Here is an 18,060-nt window from a genome sequence, read left to right on the forward strand (position 1 = left end):
GGCCAAAACGTGCTAGATTTCACTGGGAAATTGAGGTGCGACCATGTTGCGTTTTGCGCTGTTTCATGACGCAGCCACTTTGCCTACCCACGCAAGTGAGGTACCATTTTTTTCGGGAGACCTGGGGAAACGCTGGGTGGGTGGAAATTTGTTCATCCACGCAGATTCCAGAACTTTCCACCACAGAAATGTGAGGAAAATGTGTTTGTTTTGTCAAATTTTTAGGTTTGCAAGGGATTCTGGGTAACAAAACCTGGGGGTAGGCCGACGAGTCACCCCATCCTGAATTCCCCTGGGTGTCTAGTTTTCAAAAATCTATATGTTTGCTAGTTTTCCCTAGGTGCTGGCAGAGCTACGGCACAAAAACAAAAGGTAGTCTTTTTGGCCAAAACGTGCTAGATTTCACTGGGAAATTGAGGTGCGACCATGTTGCGTTTTGCACTGTTTCATGTCGCAGCCACTATGCCTACCCACGCAAATGAGGTACCATTTTTTTCGGGAGACCTGGGGAAACGCTGGGTGGGTGGAAATTTGTTGATCCCCTCAGATTCCAGAACTTTCCACCACAGAAATGTGAGGAAAATGTGTTTTTTTTGTCAAATATTTAGGTTTGCAAGGGATTCTGGGTAACAAAACCTGGGGGTAGGCCAACGAGTCACCCAATCCTGAATTCCCCTGGGTGTCTAGTTTTCAAAAATGTATAGGTTTGCTAGGTTTCCCTAGGTGCTGGCAGAGCTATGGCGCAAAAACAAAAGGTAGTCTTTTTGGCCAAAACGTGCTAGATTTCACTGGGAAATTGAGGTGCGACCATGTTGCGTTTTGCACTGTTTCATGTCGCAGCCACTATGCCTACCCACACAAGTGAGGTACCATTTTTTTTGGGAGACCTGGGGGAACGCTGGGTGGGTGGAAATTTGTTGATCCACGCAGATTCCAGAACTTTCCACCACAGAAATGTGAGGAAAATTTGTTTTTTTGTCACATTTTTAGGTTTGCAAGGGATTCTGGGTAACAAAACCTGGGGGTAGGCAGACGAGTCACCCCATCCTGAATTTCCCTGGGTGTCTAGTTTTCAGAAATGTATAGGTTTTCTAGGTTTCCCTAGGTGCTGGCAGAGCTACGGTGCAAAAACAAAAGTTAGTCTTTTTGGCCAAAACGTGCTAGATTTCACTGGGAAATTGAGGTGCGACCATGTTGCGTTTTGCGCTGTTTCATGTCTTAGCCACTATGCCTACCCACGCAAGTGAGGTACCATGTTTTTTCGGGAGACCTGGGGGAACGCTGGGTGGGTGGAAATTTGTTGATCCACGCAGATTCCAGAACTTTCCACCACAGAAATGTGAGGAAAATGTGTTTTTTTGTCAAATTTTTAGGTTTGCAAGGGATTCTGGGTTACAAAACCTGGGGGTAGGCAGACAAGTCTCCCCATCCTGAATTTCCCTGGGTGTCTAGTTTTCAGAAATGAATAGGTTTGCTAGGTTTCCCTAGGTGCTGGCAGAGCTACGGCGCAAAAACAAAAGGTAGTCTTTTTGTCAGAAAAGTGCTAGATTTCACTGGGAAATTGAGGTGCGACCATGTTGCGTTTTGCGCTGTTTCGTGTCGCAGCCACTATCCCTACCCACCCAAGTGAGGTACCGTTTTTATCGGGAGACCTGGGGGAACGATGGGTGGGTGGAAATGTGTTGATCCACGCAGATTCCAGAACTTTCCACCACAGAAATGTGAGGAAAATGTGTTTTGTTTGTCAAATTCTTAGCTTTGCAAGGGATTCTGGGTAACAAAACCTGGTGGTAGGCAGTCGAGTCACCCCATCCTGAATTCCCCTGGGTGTCTACTTTTCAAAAATATATAGGTTTGCTAGGTTTCCCTAGGTGCTGGCAGAGCTAGGGCTAAAAAACAAAAGGTAGTCTCTTTGTCGGAAGAGCGCAAGATTTCACTGGGAAATTGAGGTGCGACCACGTTGCATTTTGCACCGTTTCCTGTCGCAGGCACAAGGCCGACCCACACAAGTGAGGTACCGTTTTTATGGGAGACCTGGGGGAACGCTGGGTGGGTGGAAATTTGTTGATCCACACAGATTCCAGAACTTTCCACCACAGAAATGTGAGGAAAAATTGTTTTTTTTGTCAAAATCTTAGCTTTGCAAGGTATTCTGGGTAACAAAACCTGGTGGTAGGCAGTCGAGTCACCCCATCCTGAATTCCCCTGGGTGTCTACTTTTCAAAAATGTATAGGTTTGCTAGGTTTCCCTAGGTGCTGGCAGAGCTACGGCGCAAAAACAAAAGTTAGTCTTTTTGGCCAAAACGTGCTAGATTTCACTGGGAAATTGAGGTGCGACCATGTTGCGTTTTGCACTGTTTCATGTCGCAGCCACTATGCCTACCCACACAAGTGAGGTACCATTTTTTTGGGGAGACCTGGGGGAACGCTGGGTGGGTGGAAATTTGTTGATCCACGCAGATTCCAGAACTTTCCACCACAGAAATGTGAGGAAATTTTTTTTTTTTGTCACATTTTTAGGTTTGCAAGGGATTCTGGGTAACAAAACCTGGGGGTAGGCAGACGAGTCACCCCATCCTGAATTTCCCTGGGTGTCTAGTTTTCAGAAATGTATAGGTTTTCTAGGTTTTCCTAGGTGCTGGCAGAGCTACGGTGCAAAAAACAAAAGTTGGTCTTTTTGGCCAAAACGTGCTAGATTTCACTGGGAAATTGAGGTGCGACCATGTTGCGTTTTGCGCTGTTTCATGTCTTAGCCACTATGCCTACCCACGCAAGTGAGGTACCATGTTTTTTTGGAAGACCTGGGGGAACGCTGGGTGGGTGGAAATTTGTTGATCCACGCAGATTCCAGAACTTTCCACCACAGAAATGTGAGGAAAATGTGTTTTTTTGTCAAATTTTTAGGTTTGCAAGGGATTCTGGGTTACAAAACCTGGGGGTAGGCAGACGAGTCACCCCATCCTAAATTCCCCTGGGTGTCTAGTTTTCAAAAATGTATAGGTTTGCTAGGTTTTCCTAGGTGCTGGCAAAGCTACGGCGCAAAAACAAAAGTTAGTCTTTTTGGCCAAAACGTGCTAGATTTCACTGGGAAATTGAGGTGCGACCATGTTGCGTTTTGCGCTGTTTCATGTCGCAGCCACTATGCCTACCCACGCAAGTGAGGTACCATTTTTTTCGGTAGACCTGGGGGAACGCTGGGTGGGTGGAAATTTGTTCATCCACGCAGATTCCAGAACTTTCCACCACAGAAATGTGAGGAAAATGTGTTTTTTTGTCAAATTTTTAGGTTTGCAAGGGATTCTGGGTTACAAAACCTGGGGGTAGGCAGACGAGTCACCCCATCCTGAATTCCCCTGGGTGTCTAGTTTTCAAAAATGTATAGGTTTGCTAGGTTTCCCTAGGTGCTGGCAGAGCTACGGCGCAAAAACAAAAGGTAGTCTTTTTGGCCAAAACGTGCTAGATTTCACTGGGAAATTGAGGTGCGACCATGTTGCGTTTTGCACTGTTTCATGTCGCAGCCACAATGCCTACCCACGCAAGTGAGGTACCATTTTTTTGGGGAGACCTGGGGGAACGCTGGGTGGGCGGAAATTTGTTGATCCACGCAGATTCCAGAACTTTCCACCACAGAAATGTGAGGAAAATGTGTTTTTTTGTCAGATTTTTAGGTTTGCAAGGGATTCTGGGTAACAAAACCTGGGGGTAGGCAGATGAGTCACCCCATCCTGAATTTCCCTGGGTGTCTAGTTTTCAGAAATGTATAGGTTTTCTAGGTTTCCCTAGGTGCTGGCAGAGCTACGGTGCAAAAACAAAAGTTAGTCTTTTTGGCCAAAACGTGCTAGATTTCACTGGGAAATTGAGGTGCGACCATGTTGCGTTTTGCGCTGTTTCATGTCGCAGCCACTATGCCTACCCACGCAAGTGAGGTACCATCTTTTTTTGGGAGACCTGGGGGAACGCTGGGTGGGCGGAAATTTGTTGATCCACGCAGATTCCAGAACTTTCCACCACAGAAATGTGAGGAAAATGTGTTTTTTTGTCAGATTTTTAGGTTTGCAAGGGATTCTGGGTAACAAAACCTGGGGGTAGGCAGACGAGTCACCCCATCCTGAATTTCCCTGGGTGTCTAGTTTTCAGAAATGTATAGGTTTTCTAGGTTTCCCTAGGTGCTGGCAGAGCTACGGTGCAAAAACAAAAGTTAGTCTTTTTGGCCAAAACGTGCTAGATTTCACTGGGAAATTGAGGTGCGACCATGTTGCGTTTTGCGCTGTTTCGTGTCGCAGCCACTATTCCTACCCACGCAAGTGAGGTACCGTTTTTATCGGGGGACCTGGGGGAACGATGGGTGGGTGGAAATGTGTTGATCCACGCAGATTCCAGAACTTTCCACCACAGAAATGTGAGGAAAATGTGTTTTGTTTGTCAAATTCTTAGCTTTGCAAGGGATTCTGGGTAACAAAACCTGGTGGTAGGCAGTCGAGTCACCCCATCCTGAATTCCCCTGGGTGTCTACTTTTCAAAAATATATAGGTTTGCTAGGTTTCCCAAGGTGCTGGCAGAGCTAGGGCTCAAAAACAAAAGGTAGTCTCTTTGTCGGAAGAGCGCAAGATTTCACTGGGAAATTGAGGTGCGACCACGTTGCATTTTGCACCGTTTCCTGTCGCAGGCACAAGGCCGACCCACACAAGTGAGGTATCGTTTTTATCGGGAGACCTGGGGGAACGCTGGGTGGGTGGAAATTTGTTGATCCACACAGATTCCAGAACTTTCCACCACAGAAATGTGAGGAAAATTTGTTTTTTTTGTCAAAATCTTAGCTTTGCAAGGTATTCTGGGTAACAAAACCTGGTGGTAGGCAGTCTAGTCACCCCATCCTGAATTCCCCTGGGTGTCTACTTTTCAAAAATGTATAGGTTTGCTAGGTTTCCCTAGGTGCTGGCAGAGCTACGGCGCAAAAACAAAAGTTAGTCTTTTTGGCCAAAACGTGCTAGATTTCACTGGAAAATTGAGGTGCGACCATGTTGCGTTTTGCGCTGTTTCATGACGCAGCCACTTTGCCTACCCACGCAAGTGAGGTACCATTTTTTTCGGGAGACCTGGGGGAACGCTGGGTGGGTGGAAATTTGTTCATCCACGCAGATTCCAGAACTTTCCACCACAGAAATGTGAGGAAAATGTGTTTGTTTTGTCAAATTTTTAGGTTTGCAAGGGATTCTGGGTAACAAAACCTGGGGGTAGGCCGACGAGTCACCCCATCCTGAATTCCCCTGGGTGTCTAGTTTTCAAAAATCTATATGTTTGCTAGTTTTCCCTAGGTGCTGGCAGAGCTACGGCACAAAAACAAAAGGTAGTCTTTTTGGCCAAAACGTGCTAGATTTCACTGGGAAATTGAGGTGCGACCATGTTGCGTTTTGCACTGTTTCATGTCGCAGCCACTATGCCTACCCACGCAAATGAGGTACCATTTTTTTCGGGAGACCTGGGGAAACGCTGGGTGGGTGGAAATTTGTTGATCCCCTCAGATTCCAGAACTTTCCACCACAGAAATATGAGGAAAATGTGTTTTTTTTGTCAAATATTTAGGTTTGCAAGGGATTCTGGGTAACAAAACCTGGGGGTAGGCCAACGAGTCACCCAATCCTGAATTCCCCTGGGTGTCTAGTTTTCAAAAATGTATAGGTTTGCTAGGTTTCCCTAGGTGCTGGCAGAGCTATGGCGCAAAAACAAAAGGTAGTCTTTTTGGCCAAAACGTGCTAGATTTCACTGGGAAATTGAGGTGCGACCATGTTGCGTTTTGCACTGTTTCATGTCGCAGCCACTATGCCTACCCACACAAGTGAGGTACCATTTTTTTGGGGAGACCTGGGGGAACGCTGGGTGGGTGGAAATTTGTTGATCCACGCAGATTCCAGAACTTTCCACCACAGAAATGTGAGGAAAATTTGTTTTTTTGTCACATTTTTAGGTTTGCAAGGGATTCTGGGTAACAAAACCTGGGGGTAGGCAGACGAATCACCCCATCCTGAATTTCCCTGGGTGTCTAGTTTTCAGAAATGTATAGGTTTTCTAGGTTTCCCTAGGTGCTGGCAGAGCTACGGTGCAAAAACAAAAGTTAGTCTTTTTGGCCAAAACGTGCTAGATTTCACTGGGAAATTGAGGTGCGACCATGTTGCGTTTTGCGCTGTTTCATGTCTTAGCCACTATGCCTACCCACGCAAGTGAGGTACCATGTTTTTTCGGGAGACCTGGGGGAACGCTGGGTGGGTGGAAATTTGTTGATCCACGCAGATTCCAGAACTTTCCACTACAGAAATGTGAGGAAAATGTGTTTTTTTGTCAAATTTTTAGGTTTGCAAGGGATTCTGGGTTACAAAACCTGGGGGTAGGCAGACAAGTCTCCCCATCCTGAATTTCCCTGGGTGTCTAGTTTTCAGAAATGAATAGGTTTGCTAGGTTTCCCTAGGTGCTGGCAGAGCTACGGCGCAAAAACAAAAGGTAGTCTTTTTGTCAGAAAAGTGCTAGATTTCACTGGGAAATTGAGGTGCGACCATGTTGCGTTTTGCGCTGTTTTGTGTCGCAGCCACTATCCCTACTCACCCAAGTGAGGTACCGTTTTTATCGGGAGACCTGGGGGAACGATGGGTGGGTGGAAATGTGTTGATCCACGCAGATTCCAGAACTTTCCACCACAGAAATGTGAGGAAAATGTGTTTTGTTTGTCAAATTCTTAGCTTTGCAAGGGATTCTGGGTAACAAAACCTGGTGGTAGGCAGTCGAGTCACCCCATCCTGAATTCCCCTGGGTGTCTACTTTTCAAAAATATATAGGTTTGCTAGGTTTCCCTAAGTGCTGGCAGAGCTAGGGCTAAAAAACAAAAGGTAGTCTCTTTGTCGGAAGAGCGCAAGATTTCACTGGGAAATTGAGGTGCGACCACGTTGCATTTTGCACCGTTTCCTGTCGCAGGCACAAGGCCGACCCACACAAGTGAGGTACCGTTTTTATGGGAGACCTGGGGGAACGCTGGGTGGGTGGAAATTTGTTGATCCACACAGATTCCAGAACTTTCCACCACAGAAATGTGAGGAAAAATTGTTTTTTTTGTCAAAATCTTAGCTTTGCAAGGTATTCTGGGTAACAAAACCTGGTGGTAGGCAGTCGAGTCACCCCATCCTGAATTCCCCTGGGTGTCTACTTTTCATAAATGTATAGGTTTGCTAGGTTTCCCTAGGTGCTGGCAGAGCTACGGCGCAAAAACAAAAGTTAGTCTTTTTGGCCAAAACGTGCTAGATTTCACTGGGAAATTGAGGTGCGACCATGTTGCGTTTTGCGCTGTTTCATGTCGCAGCCACTATGCCTACCCACGCAAGTGAGGTACCATTTTTTTCAGGAGACCTGGGGGAACGCTGGGTGGGTGGAAATTTGTTCATCCACGCAGATTCCAGAACTTTCCACCACAGAAATGTGAGGAAAATGTGTTTGTTTTGTCAAATTTTTAGGTTTGCAAGGGATTCTGGGTAACAAAACCTGGGGGTAGGCCAACGAGTCACCCCATCCTGAATTCCCCTGGGTGTCTAGTTTTCAAAAATGTATAGGTTTGCTAGGTTTCCCTAGGTGCTGGCAGAGCTATGGCGCAAAAACAAAAGGTAGTCTTTTTGGCCAAAACGTGCTAGATTTCACTGGGAAATTGAGGTGCTACCATGTTGCGTTTTGCACTGTTTCATGTCGCAGCCACTATGCCTACCCACGCAAGTGAGGACCATTTTTTTTGGGAGACCTGGGGGAACGCTGGGTGGGTGGAAATTTGTTGATCCACGCAGATTCCAGAACTTTCCACCACAGAAATGTGAGGAAAATTTGTTTTTTTGTCACATTTTTAGGTTTGCAAGGGATTCTGGGTAACAAAACCTGGGGGTAGGCAGACGAGTCACCCCATCCTGAATTTGCCTGGGTGTCTAGTTTTCAGAAATGTATAGGTTTTCTAGGTTTCCCTAGGTGCTGGCAGAGCTACGGTGCAAAAACAAAAGTTAGTCTTTTTGGCCAAAACGTGCTAGATTTCACTGGGAAATTGAGGTGCGACCGTGTTGCGTTTTGTGCTGTTTCATGTCGCAGCCACTATGCCTACCCACGCAAGTGAGGTACCATGTTTTTTCGGGAGACCTGGGGGAACGCTGTGTGAGTGGAAATTTGTTGATCCACGCAGATTCCAGAACTTTCCACCACAGAAATGTGAGGAAAATGTGTTTTTTTGTCAAATGTTTAGGTTTGCAAGGGATTCTGGGTTACAAAACCTGGGGGTAGGCAGACAAGTCACCCCATCCTGAATTTCCCTGGGTGTCTAGTTTTCAGAAATGTATAGGTTTGCTAGGTTTCCCTAGGTGCTGGCAGAGCTACGGCGCAAAAACAAAAGGTAGTCTTTTTGTCAGAAAAGTGCTAGATTTCACTGGGAAATTGAGGTGCGACCATGTTGCGTTTTGCGCTGTTTCGTGTCGCAGCCACTATCCCACGCAATTGAGGTACCGTTTTTATCGGGAGACCTGGGGGAACGATGGGTGGGTGGAAATGTGTTGATCCACGCAGATTCCAGAACTTTCCACCACAGAAATGTGAGGAAAATGTGTTTTGTTTGTCAAATTCTTAGCTTTGCAAGGGATTCTGGGTAACAAAACCTGGTGGTAGGCAGTCGAGTCACCCCATCCTGAATTTCCCTGGGTGTCTACTTTTTAAAAATATATAGGTTTGCTAGGTTTCCCTAGGTGCTGGCAGAGCTAGGGCTCAAAAACAAAAGGTAGTCTCTTTGTCGGAAGAGCGCAAGATTTCACTGGGAAATTGAGGTGCGGCCACCTTGCATTTTGCACCGTTTCCTGTCGCAGGCACAAGGCCGACCCACACAAGTGAGGTACCGTTTTTATCGGGAGACCTGGGGGAACGCTGGGTGGGTGGAAATTTGTTGATCCACGCAGATTCGAGAACTTTCCACCACAGAAATGTGAGGAAAATGTGTTTTTTTGTCAAAATCTTAGCTTTGCAAGGGATTCTGGGTAACAAAACCTGGTGGTAAAAACTACAGGTAGGCACTTTGCCAAAAAAGGGTCAATTTGTAACTGCTAAATATAGGTGTGACCACGTTGCATTTTGCGCCGTTTCCTGTCGCAGGCACAAGGCCGACCCACACAAGTTAGGTACCGTTTTTATCGGGAGACTTGGGGTAATTCAGATTTGTAAATCAACTGTTATTACCAATTGAGATTTCATGCGTTTCTCCCTTTCAATGAAAGACATTGTGTAAAAAAAAATCTTTTTGAAAAATGACCAATAATTCTCATGCTAGTATGAGTATTCCCAATTTTGAAAATGTGCAATTATATACTGTTTCTGAACTCAATTCAGAAATACATAGGTGTCTTTCATACAGATTTTTCCATGTATACATTTTCCAGGACAAAGTGCTCAATACCCAGTAAATGAAAAAATACCATAGCAAGTTGCTGCTCAGTTTTTGGATTTGGTTTCATCGGGTTCTTGGTGAAACTACAAGTCCTATATATCCCCACAGCCAGGAAGGTCTAACGGATGTAACGGTATATTGCTTTCCAAGAGCTGTCAAAATTAGAAAAAGTTATAGGTGAAAACGTTGAGACAAAAGGCTGTTTTTTTCAACAAATTTTCAATTATTCCAATATTTAACTGTTAGTTTCTATAAGGAAACCTTCATGGATTTAGACAAATGACCCCTTTCTGAATTCAGCATTTTGTCTAATTTTTAAAATGTACAGCTTTCCAGGATGCATTATTGCTTTCAAACTCATTTCTACCATTAACTGGAAGGAGTTGGAAAGCTCTAAAAATAGCAAAAATAGGCTATGTCCCAGAAAAATGCCAAAACTGTGTGAAAAATTTCGGTTCTCTGACAAAAGACTGTCATTCCCTAAAAGCTGAGAAAATTGAGATTTCAGCCCCACAAACCCTTTTTTGATAAAATTTTCAGGGAAAAACCCAGAGGCTTTCATTTGCAGCCCGTTTTTCCCATTTTTCTGAAAAAAACAAAAAAATCACTATATTTTGGTTAATTTCTGGGACCCCTCCAAGGGAATCCACAAACCCTGGGCGCCTTTAGAATCCACATGATGTTGGAAGAAAAGGACGCACATTTGGCGTGGATACCTTATGTGGTCAAAAAGTTACAAGGGCCTAAGCACACACTACCCCAAAACGCCAAAAAAGCCTTAGCCCAGGAGGGGAAAAGGCCTAGCAGCGAAGGGGTTAACCTAAATTAGGCCAGATATATTGCTTTACCAATGTGCGTTTATTTTTTATTTTTTTACAACTGCATATTATTTTCATTACTTGTACAATTTTAAAGGCTATTGTATCAGAATAAAACAAAAGGCAGACTGGCCAAGGCCAAACCTATTGGCTTTGCCAGTGCTTGTTTTATCAGATGGCATGCACATGCAACACCGATTCATGTGTGGAAAGCCTTTGAGTCTGCGTTTGTTTGTTTTACCTGGTTCAATAACTGGACATTGCTCTTCTCTTGCTGCGACCTTGGGTCAAATTTGTCATTTCTTTGTCACCATCCCCCCATCCCTGTTACCGCCTGCTCTGGTATTGGCCAGAGCACCAGGAAGTTAAGTCTCATAGATGACCAGAGTTTTATTCAAAGGTGACAGGCTGGTGCCAGGGAGGGAGTATCCTGATCCCAGCTCTTTTCACCTGAATAATCGGAAAAATCCCCCTGGAGAGGATTCAAAGCAGAGTTGGTGGATTCTGAGCAGAGAAAGACATCTTCATCCACGACAGAGACACTCTCAGCTTGGAGGAGGGAAGTGTGACCTGGTGAGTGACAGGGCCACTGTCAGAAAACTCAGGACAGGACAGGATAAGGAGCTGAGCCACTCTCAGACAGCTGAAAGGGCAAGATAAGGAACAGAGCTACTCTCAGACAGCTGAAAGGACAGGATAAGTAACAGAGTCACTCTCAGACAGCTGAAAGGACAGGATGAGTAACAGAGTCACTCTCAGACAGCTGAAAAGACAGGGTAGGTAACAGTCACTCTCAGGCAGCTGAAAGAACAGGATAAAGAATATAGCTACTCTCAGACAGCTGAAAGGACAGGATAAGTAACAGAGTCACTGTCAGACAACTGAAAGGAAATGAGAGGTAACAGAGTCACTCTAAGACAGCTGAAAGTAGGGGAGAGGTAAGAGAGTCACCCTCACACAGCTGAAAGGACAGTATAGGCAACAGAGGCACTCTCAAACGCCTGAAATGACAGGTTAAAGAACAGAGCCACTCTCAGAAAGCTGGAAGGGTGAGTTAAAGAACAGAGCCACTCTCAGACAACTGATAGGACAGGTGAACGGACAGAGCCACTCTAAGACAGCTGAAACAAAGGATAACAATCAGAGCCACTCTGGGACAGTTGAAAGGACAGAATAAAAAACAGCCACTCTCAGAGAGCTGAAAGAACTTGTTTTAGAATGTAGCCACTCTCACACAGCTGAAAGACAGGATAAAGGACAAAACCACGCTCAGACAGTGGAAGGGACAGGTTAAAGAACAGAGCCACTCTCAGACAGCTGAAAGGACAGATTAAAGAACAGAGCCACTCTCAGACAGCTGAAAGGACAGGTTAAAGAACAGAGCCATTCTCAGACAGCTAAAAGGACAGGATAAAGAACAGAGCCATTCTCAGACAGCTGAAAGGACATGATTAGGAACAGATATCAATCCATCTGCATTCCCATATCCATGGGGTATGTCTACCTGGCACTGGGATAGTCCTCGTTAAAGGTTTCAGTGATTCAGTAACAAATTCAATAAAGTTAATCGATTGGTTCAAAGTGATTTTAATATTGTTGTGTCATCACAATATTGTTCATGAACTTCAAATCCCAGAATACATCATTCCTGGTGCGTGATTCAACAATGTCTCAGTATATCTTTCACTCCAGGGCTGACGTGGCGTTCACAAGGGGCAAAATCGTCAATAAAGATTCTATTTTGTTTCTGCCGTCAATGTATTATTATTCCCATTGACTTCATCTTTTTCAATATTGACACAGGTTCTGCTAGAATTCTGCAAGAAATTGGTTTTTCTTGCAGCGAGACCCATCTTTTGTGAACACAGAATTCACCCGAAATCTAAGGAAAGTTTTAGTGAAAACTCTGCAAGCGGTTCAGATACAGGGGGCATGCCCTGAAGTCCTTCCTTAGTTTCTACACATCCACCCAGAGCAAGGTTTACTATGCTAATGCAAATCATGGGATCTGACAGACAAGCTCTTACATGTTCTTCCACTTCTGTGGGTGCGTGTCCCCACCCACACCACCCCTCTGCTGCTCTATATCTCTAACTGCTCTCTATGGCTTCACTACCGCTTCCTTTCACAGCAGGAACTAGTGTCCCCAGGGGCAGTCTAGTGTCCTCAGGATCCCATTTTCTTCCCTTTTAACATGCATTTATGTCAGGACCAAATACCCGTCTCCAGTTGTGACTTCTCATCCAGTATCTACTTAGAACAAATGCACCCAAAGTGTCAAAGTAAATAAGTGAAATAAAGGCAAAGAGTAAAACCATGACACACATTGAAAGATCCATAATTAAAAATTGATGGAGAGATACTTTTTATTTATGTTCAGTAACTCACATGATGCAATGGTGTCACATTATTAATCTACACACACACACACACACACACACACTCACACACCACACACCCACACAGGACTTCTGTACACTTGGCAGGTTGTTGCACTGCTAGAGTCCGTCCGTCACCCCCGAGGTGGAGGGACCGTCCGCAGGGGCAGCGGCGGTCCCTCCATTGGAATTAGGATGTGACCGCCACCCTGGCGGTCACATCCTGTATATTTAACATTGTGGCGGGTGCTGCTTTAAGCAGCACCCGCCACAAAGTTAAAAAGGCATGCTATGCATTTGCATGCACAAAGCGGCAGGCACCGCGCGGTGCCTGCCGAATTGTGCATGCAACTGGAGGGGGTACCATAGGTAACCCCCATGTGCACCCCCCACCACCCCCTTCACCCTGGGGGCCTGCAACGGGCCCCCAATGCAAGGACTGTATGCCTTTTCATGGCGGCATTGCCGCCACGGAAAGGCATATCCCCCAGCACATCCTAATATGGCTGGCGGTGTCTGCTAGACACCGCCACCATATTAGAGCTTTTCCGCCGGACGGTCTTCCCCTCCGCCACGGTCCCCCCCGCCATCGTAATATGGCAGGGGGAAGAAAGGTGACTGACGGGCAGGGATGGCGGACGGATCGCCACCGTCTCCATGACGGTGGCGATCCGTCCGCCATCCTAATTGACCCCTTAGTCTGCTTGCCTAGTGGAGCAATATAACTCATCACATATCTTGGTTGTGTGAAGGAGATGTTACTCAAAACCAAACAGGATCATAAACACAATACTAACATATTTCCATCCCATGGACACAATTGTGTGTACACCCATAAAAGGTACACCAGCTCATTCCCTTAGGGGTCCTTATTTGAAAGTGAGCGACATAGGGTGAGACATTTATAACACATGGGAAATACTATCCCCCACTGTGACATATATTATACACTGGGTAAATACCTCCTACTTTAAGTTTTAAGTTTCAAAATGGGGCATTACATCCGGGATTGGTTTTCATACACTGACATTCAATGATTTTAACTTTTTTGTAACTTTCCTCAGATAACTTCTGGCAGGTTTGACCAAGTGCTAAAGCCAGATAAGAATACAGATCCAAATAATAGATAGTAGGCAACTTATTCACTAAACCACACTGCATTCTATTGTATTGCATCATTTATATAGCGCTTACGACCCCTATGTGGGACGCTCATTGCATGTTTACATAAGTAGCCTGCAACACCGTGTAGGGTGTTTGGTTGGAAGGATGTTCTGTGTTCTGGTCCTTTGTGGGAAGTGTTTTCATGTTGTGTGTGATGACCACTGAGGTGCGATCATCATGTTTTGCGACACAGTGCATAGCAGAGCTTTGGATGAAGGTGTGCATGAGGCAGACACACAGTTTTATGGTCTTCAGTTTGCTGGTAGCTTTGAACAGCTCTGCGGGTCCCGTTATGGTATCTCACATGACATAGTCTGCTTAACTGGTCACTAAACTGGGTTGTCTGATCTGAGACTGTGTGTATGCTTATAGTCTGAAATGGCATGGTCAGAGAGATAGAGAAAAGGATGGGAATTTTGATTATCATCCCATATCTGAGTGTCTTTGTGAGATGTATAGAAGGGGTCAGATTGTATAGATATTTGAGGACTGCAGAGAATGCACTAGATTAAATTCCTTCAAATTGTCCAGAAATGTGTGACAGATCTGTTGAGTTATTCCATGCCTGTTCAACTGGTGATGGCTGTACAGTGCTGGGTGATGGACAACCTTCATAGCAGATAAGTAATATGTGAATTTAAGTGGCATAATTTACAAATCATCGCTGACTGCAATAGTGGGCCATAACTGTCATATGACATAGGTTTCCTGCCTAACGAAAGCGGTGTGCTGTTTGAGGTATTTGGAATGCCTGGGTTGTAAGTGGAGGATTGTGCTTGAGTGATTGATTGGTTTCTGTTCTCTGTTGCTGGGTTGTGGGTGGTGCAGTTATCTATGAAATAGACATGCTTTCAACTGTCTTCTAAAGTGTATAGGGTGCTAGATGCTTCTAGTGTTGGCTGGTAGTGAATTCCAGAGCTTTGCGATTTGTACTGACAAAGCAGTATCTCCTCCAAGTTTTTATGATGGACATGCGTCGCCACTCACAAGACATGTATTCATCATCCCCCTCTTTTTTTGTCTTTTCTGAGTAGCATCAGCATATATTAATGGCAAAGCTAATCATTTTGCACTGGCAAAGCTAAAAGGTAAGACCAATAACCTTTGCAAAAGCATATTTTTTTCAGTTGTCCATGCAGAGTTGTATTCGGTCATCAGATCACAGTATGTCAAATCCAGGAGCACCTCTTCTTTGGGCCAATAAGAATCATTTTATTTTGGTGTGAAGCGCTTAAAGCTTAAGAAACAAAATGGATTCTGTAGCTGTGCTAAAGACACCTGTCTGCTTGGTGGTAGCCTTACTGTTCTAGTAGTTATATACAATGTTTTTAATTTAAGCATCTCATTGGCAGATGATGCCCTTCTTAAATGTAAATTAATAAAGATGAATCTGAGACCATAAACTCCCCCAGACACAGAAACATCTTGCCACAGCAAGTCTTTGGGCAGTTTATGTTTATCCCCCTCTCACTGCAAATCCATGAGACTATGAAAACAAAAATCAGATTTAACAATATTGTTCAAACAACCTGCTTTGAACATGAAGCCCCAACATACATAGGGTTTCTTGTGATACGGAAATAGAAATAATTATGTTTGTTTCCTAGGTCCAAAAGGAACTGTGGATACTAACAGTGAAAGCAAAGACTGAATGGCCCTGCCCTTTTTATCCACAAGGACAGTGGTCCATCCCTAGCTTTAACTTCTTTAAACATTTAACTAAAGCCAAATGTATAGACATCACTCTTCGACCAACAGTTAAAGGGGGTTTAAAGCCCACCTAGAACCTCTACTTCAGAAGAACTAATAGAGGAAAAACGAGAACCACCGATGACGCCATTTTATGTTTGGAGAACCTACAAGTAGACAAGGCAGACTTGTTTTAATGTATACTGTGGTGGCCAAAAGAATCTACTCACTTCACAAAAGTGACAACATGCTGAGTAAATAATACTAAGGGCCACATGTACGACCATTTCATTTTGCGACTCACAAATTGCAATTTTTAGCAACTCGCAACTTGCAAGTCATTAAATGAAATCAGCTAATGTGTCTCAGACATATTAGTGATAATCAATGGGGTTGCAAATGACCTATCTCATCAATAGTCATGAGGCAGGTCTCAATTTGTGACCCACTGGGAATGGGCAATAACAAAGGGACGGTGGCCTGCTGGGCACAGCCGATCACCATGTCTTGGATTGCTTTTAAATAAAGCAACTTTTTTTTAAAGGAAATCGGGATGCGTTTCAAAAAGATAAATGAAATGTTTCTGTTTCATTTTTGAAGGGTAGACAGTGGCTCCTGAGACCACTGCCCGCTGTTAAATAATGTTTTCGCTGCCAGTCATGAAAGGGAATGGGTCTCCAGGGGACCCTTTCCCATGTGAGACTGGCTTACCACCTTTTTGAACTAGGGGGTGAACTACGAGTATCTTGCGACTGCATTCAAGTCTCAAAACAATCGTACATGCCCTTGCTACTCGCTATTAGTAAGGGACGCCCTTGGCACGCCCCTTTCTATAGTGACACGCAAACCCTATTTTGCGAGTCAGTAATAGGTTACCGACTCACAAAATAGGGTTGGTACATTGCACAAGCTGTTTTAGCTGTCACAAATGGGTCGCATTTCAATTTGCAACGGCTGAAAATGGTCGTACATGTGCCCCAAAGATCTTAAGACAAGAACACAAAACAGCACAAAAGAATCCCCACTTGGAAAACTGGAAATAAAGGTGGTTTTCAGCTTCAAACTCTCCATAATTACAGCACTGGTGTCCTGGTTACAAACATAGCGCTCATTCTGGTTGGGTGCAAACTTTGCTTGGAATCGAATTGGGATTTCGCTTTGGGCGCCATTTCCCTCCACCCTAATTGCACATGTATAATGTGCACACCTCGTGCTGTCAACCCACAGGATTTAGGAGTAAATCCTTGCACGTATCTTGTTGGAAAACAGCATGACATTTCAATAAGCACATCAAGGAGTTTGATCTCAAAATTGAATTGACTCAGTAGTGGGAAGCATTCCACATTAAACAAGCACGGGTAAAACCAATAGTCCTAGCCTTGGTAAACTATTGCCCTGTTTATGTATTTATTATTTTCTGCAAGCATGTACATAACAATTAAAGCAAGCATTGGCATAGCCAATACGTCTCGCTTTTTGGACCCTATAAGTATTTAGTTATGCAGCAGAATATCCTTGGTGCAACAACACCAACTGTTGCATGGCTAAACACTTAGAAGGTCCCAAATGCGAGACCTATTGGCTATGCCAATGCTTGTCTATTATTTCTTGCTAGGAGAGTAGGAGATCAAAGCATTTGCACTGTTGTTAGTTAGCCACATTAAAGCTTCTTTGCATTTGAATATATCCCCATAGAGGGGGCATGTCCAGCTGCGAATGGAACCAGTCGCACAAGCCTGAGTTCTGGCACCAAACCCTACTGGGGCATTTCTCCTGAAGTCAGAGCCCCAATCCGAGGGGACTGACCCAGCAGGGGCCCCCCAGTAATTCTCACAATGGCTGTGGCACCCATGTCCTGAGTGTGTCCGGCGCTGTGGGTATCACGGATTCCCTCTGTGCTTTCTTTCACAAGGCGGGAAGAAAGCACAGGCAAGGCGGGACAGCACTCTACCAGAGGACCTGAGACAAGCCACAATTGTCTTGATCCACAAGCCTGGGAAACCGAGTGAGGATTAACACTTTTACAGGCTGATGTCACTGCTATATGTAGAAACCAAGATTCTTGTGAAAGTCTTGGCCAACCACTTGATACAGGTGGTTAATTCCCTGGTGGGACCGGATCAGTCATGTTTTATGTCCTACACAGCTACCATACACAACTTGCTTCACACCAGGAACGTTATAGCCATTGGCAGTTGTGTTCGCCCTGGACGTCGAGAAAGTATTTGAATCATTAGCGTGATCACACGTGGGATGGGATTCGACACCAGATACTTGTACTAGGTGAGACTCCTCTACACCAACCTGATGCCAAGAGTTAAAGTCAATGACACAATCTCCACAGAGTTCAAACAAGCCACAGGCACCCGGCAGGGATGCCCATTGACCCCCTGCTGTTCACGGCACAGTTCGAGCCACTGGTCTTTTGGGTATTACATGGGTTGCAATGGAATCCGGACTGGGAGGACGTAATTTCTCTCTATGCAGACCATATCCTGCTCTATCTGGCACATCCAAAGAACGCTGGATCATGAAATTTAGCAAAATCTAGAGACTTTTTGGTCCT

General features: G+C 44.8%; 1 long non-coding RNA gene across 1 annotated transcript in view; it reads left to right on the forward strand.

Moving 5' to 3' along the window:
* The first annotated feature begins 10,656 nt into the window (after window positions 1-10,656).
* The window catches only part of LOC144767958 (uncharacterized), a 161,476-nt gene continuing 154,072 nt past the window's right edge, over window positions 10,657-18,060 (forward strand). The window contains exon 1 of the long non-coding RNA XR_013598399.1: window positions 10,657-10,836. This is a non-coding gene — a long non-coding RNA (uncharacterized LOC144767958). The remainder of the gene's footprint in view (window positions 10,837-18,060) is intronic.

The sequence above is a fragment of the Lissotriton helveticus genome, chromosome 7, assembly GCF_964261635.1.
Source record: "Lissotriton helveticus chromosome 7, aLisHel1.1, whole genome shotgun sequence".
NCBI lineage: Eukaryota > Metazoa > Chordata > Amphibia > Caudata > Salamandridae > Lissotriton > Lissotriton helveticus.